This window comes from Blennius ocellaris (assembly GCF_963422515.1).
Source record: "Blennius ocellaris genome assembly, chromosome: 8".
Taxonomy (NCBI): Eukaryota; Metazoa; Chordata; class Actinopteri; order Blenniiformes; family Blenniidae; genus Blennius; species Blennius ocellaris.
In genome coordinates, this window is record NC_137657.1 from 29063462 (window position 1) to 29068080 (window position 4619).

The window sequence follows — 4619 nt, forward strand, 5'->3', positions numbered from 1 at the left end:
ATAAAACTGAAGACGGAACAAACTGTGTTCCTCCAGACGTTCTATTCCTCCTTCCTGCCGCCTGTCACATGATTTGTACCTCGAGGTTTCATGCGGAAGTGTGAGCTCCGAGGAAAGAGGAGGAAGAGCGTGGCCTGCAGCCCTAACCCTAGCCTAACCCTAAACCTAGCCTAACCCCTAACCCTAACCCTAACCTAACCCCTAGCCGAACCCTAACCCCTAACCCTGAATTGTCAGCCTCTAGGCATATAAGTATTTATTTATTTTATTTATTTATTTTTTATCTCCTGTCCTCACTTTTACCCTAACCCTAACCCTAACCCTAACCCTAACCCTAACCCTAGTTCCCCATGTTTTTATTGGACATAGCAGTAACGAGACCTTTGAGAGATTGGTAAAGACCCCTGAAACTTTTACATCTGATTCCGAAGACAATTGATGATTGTTGTTTTATTATCCTTCCACCTCTTCTTTTTTCGTTTTGAATTGCTTTTATCTTTTACCTCAACAAAGGGCGACAGCCTCCTTTTAAAACCATACATATACAAACAAAGGTAAACCACCTTTTTTTTTAACTATTCTTTTAAATTTAGAAAAAAACACTAGACAAAGCCAAGGGATGTCCTGTTGCCCGTACCTTTTCTTTTTACGGAATAACCCTAACCCTAAATCCTAACCCTAACCCTAACCCTAAATCCTAACCTAATCCTAACCCTAACCCTAACCCTAACTCAACCCTAACCCTAACCGAACCCTAACCCTACCCTAAATCCTAACCTAACCCTAACCCTAAATCCTAACCTAATCCTTACTCTAAACCCTAGCCCTACCCTAACCTAACCCTAACCCTATCCTACCCTAACCCCTAACCCTAACCCTATCCTACCCTAACCCTACCCTAAACCCTAACCCTAACCCTATCCTACCCTAACCCTACCCTAAACCCTAACCCTATCCTACCCTAACCCCTAACCCTATCCTACCCTAACCCTACCCTAAACCCTAACCCTAACCCTATCCTACCCTAACCCTACCCTAAACCCTAACCCTAACCCTACCCTAACCCCTAACCCTAACCCTACCCTAACCCCTAACCCTAACCTAAACCCTAACCCTAACCCTACCCTAACCCTACCCCTAACCCTAACCGAACCCTCCTCACAGTGAAGACCACAACACTTGCAGACCGGCCACAGGGATCACGTGCTGAAGTCGACTCCCCGACAAGAGCGGTTGTTTTCCTTCCCGGAGGAAGGCGGTGGTCCACTCGTTCCCCGCGATGGAGGGATCAGAGCGAGAGAGCAGCTGCAGGCAGAGCTGGAACGGTTTCAGACCCGGGGTGACGGACCTCCGCATGAGAGCCTCTCGCTTCACTTACGCAAGACCTGGACGCCGCTGCCATCTGAACTCAGCCACTGTGGCCGGCGTTACGTAACAGGAGGGGGAGAGAGAGAGAGAGAGAGAGGGAGAGAGAGAGAGAGAGGGGGAGTGAGAGAGAGGGAGAATTAAGAGAATAACAACCTCTCCTCCAGCAGTGTATTGTTTACAGCCACGGCACCAGTCCTCTGTAAGCTGATCGTCTTCACAGGAGTGTGTGTGTGTGTGTGTGTGTGTGTGTGTGTGTGTGTGTGTGTGTGTGTGTGTGTGTGTGTGTGTGTGTGTGTGTGTGTGTGTGTGTGTGTGTGTGTGTGTGTGTGTGTGTGTGTGTGTGTGTGTGTGTGTGTGTGTGTGTGTGTGTGTGTGTGTGTGTGTGTGTGTGTGTGTGTGTGTGTGTGGAGCAGAAGAAGTAAGAGAAGACCTTCAGGCCATTATTGTGAAGGGACAGACGACATCAGGGCGTCAAACACGTTTCAGGCCAGACCAGTAAAATAATAATAATAATAATAATAACAATAAGTGTGATAACAAGAGCAATCGGTGACAAAGGCTGAGCTGGACTCAGAAAAATGTTCTTTTTCTGGATCATTACTTTTTATTTTGTGGTCGTTTATCTACATTTCAGCTCGGAGGACAATCGCAGCAGTAAAGTTACACTTTTGACAAAATCCCTCTGATGTCTGCATTTCTAGCTGCATTGAGAACTTTGTTTCTAAAAAATGGAATCAAAACTCCAATTTTTCTTTAGAAAAAAAACCTCCTCGGTTGTTTACTGCCGAACCGTAGAACCGGAACTGTAGAACCGGAACCGTAGAACCGGAACTGTAGAACCGCTGGATTCGCTGACCTGCATGTTAGTTCTGGTTCGACTCTTTGACTTCGTGCCTCAATCGTACCAGCCTGGAGAAGATGTGTGTTGCTGGTGTCTGTTGCTGGTGTCTGTGGCTGTTCATGGTGCTGGTGTCTGTTGCTGGTGTCTGTTGCTGGTGTGTGTTGCTGGTGTGTGTTGCTGGTGTGTGTTGCTGGTGTGTGTTGCTGGTGTGTGTTGACAGTGTCTGTTGACGGTGTCTGTTGTCGGTGTGTGTTGCTGGTGTCTGTTGCTGGTGTGTGTTGCTGGTGTCTATTGCCGGTGTGTGTTGCCGGTGTGTGTTGCTGGTGTGTGTTGCTGGTGTCTGTTGCTGGTGTCTGTTGTCGGTGTCTGTTGTCGGTGTCTGTTGTCGGTGTCTGTTGCTGGTGTGTGTTGCTGGTGTCTATTGCCGGTGTGTGTTGCTGGTGTGTGTTGCTGGTGTGTGTTGCTGGTGTGTGTTGACAGTGTCTGTTGACGGTGTCTGTTGTCGGTGTGTGTTGCTGGTGTCTGTTGCTGGTGTGTGTTGCTGGTGTCTATTGCCGGTGTGTGTTGCTGGTGTGTGTTGCTGGTGTGTGTTGCTGGTGTGTGTTGCTGGTGTCTGTTGCTGGTGTCTGTTGTCGGTGTCTGTTGTCGGTGTCTGTTGTCGGTGTCTGTTGTCGGTGTCTGTTGCTGGTGTCTGTTGTCGGTGTCTGTTGTCGGTGTGTGTTGCTGGTGTCTGTTGCCGGTGTCTGGTGCCGGTGTCTGTTGCCGGTGTCTGTTGCCGGTGTCTGTTGCCGGTGTCTGTTGTCGGTGTGTGTTGCTGGTGTCTGTTGCTGGTGTGTGTTGCTGGTGTCTGTTGCTGGTGTCTGTTGTCGGTGTTTGTCTGTTGCTGTTCATGGTGCTGGTGTCTGTTGCTGGTGTCTGTTGCTGGTGTCTGTTGACGGTGTCTGTTGCTGGTGTGTGTTGCTGGTGTGTGTTGCTGGTGTCTGTTGCCGGTGTCTGTTGCTGGTGTGTGTTGCTGGTGTCTGTTGTCGGTGTCTGTTGCTGGTGTGTGTTGTCGGTGTCTGTTGCTGGTGTCTGTTGCTGGTGTGTGTTGCTGGTGTCTGTTGCTGGTGTCTGTTGTCGGTGTTTGTCTGTTGCTGTTCATGGTGCTGGTGTCTGTTGCTGGTGTCTGTTGCTGGTGTCTGTTGACGGTGTCTGTTGCTGGTGTGTGTTGCTGGTGTGTGTTGCTGGTGTCTGTTGCCGGTGTCTGTTGCTGGTGTGTGTTGCTGGTGTCTGTTGTCGGTGTCTGTTGCTGGTGTGTGTTGTCGGTGTCTGTTGCTGGTGTCTGTTGCTGGTGTCTGTTGCTGGTGTCTGTTGCTGGTGTCTGTTGCCGGTGTGTGTTGCCGGTGTCTGTTGCCGGTGTCTGTTGCCGGTGTGTGTTGCCGGTGTGTGTTGCTGGTGTCTGTTGCTGGTGTGTGTTGCTGGTGTGTGTTGCTGGTGTCTGTTGCTGGTGTCTGTTGCTGGTGTGTGTTGCTGGTGTCTGTTGCTGGTGTGTGTTGCTGGTGTCTGTTGCCGGTGCAGAGCGCCAGGCTTCCAGAGCGCCGGGTATTTTTAGTTCCCAGGGATTATGTGCGGAGTTGTTTTCAATTTGCTGTTGGCAGGTGAGCGTCTGGGTGGAGGGTTAGGGTGGAGGCGTCTGGGTGGAGGCGTCTGCAGGGAACCAGACGGACGCAGCTCATGTTCCCTCTCACACCCCCGTCTCTCTCTCTCTCTCCGTCTCTTCTCCTATTCTCAGACGTTTCTTTTATTCTCCCCCCCCGTCCTCTCGCTGTTTTCTTCATTTCGTCTTGGCTGCTTTGTGCCTTTATGTCCGTCTGCTTTCATCTTCGCTGCTCTTTTATCATTCTGTCCTACCTTTTCCCCCGGCTTTGTCGCCACTTCTTTCTTGATCTGTCCACTTTCCTCTTCCATAAATCACTTCTTTAAACCTGACGACCGTTTAATTGAACTGTTTCGCTGTAAAATCCTTTCTCAACAACGTGTCACCTGTTGATTAGTGATTTCACAACGGAAAGCAGGAAGGAGCAGAAACACGATCAAGAATAATGATCTCGATGTTTTTCCTCTCCCAGGTACAACATGTAAGGTTCTGCAGGTTCTTCTATGCAGTAGATGGCAGTACCAAGCCGCTGTTGTGTAAAACTTTTACGTTGGCGAGGCCCACGACTCTTATTTCCACTGTTCTTAGTCTGCAGAGGCAGCGGCTCAATGCACCACCTTGAGGAATGTAGTGGTATTACAAATAGGATCAAGCAGCATCCAGCATGTCGGTTATTTCTCTGTAGTTTAGTGAGATTAGTGAGATTCTCCTGCAGCACAGTATCACAGTACCATAGTACCACAGCACTCCTGTAGCACAGTACCACTGTACCAC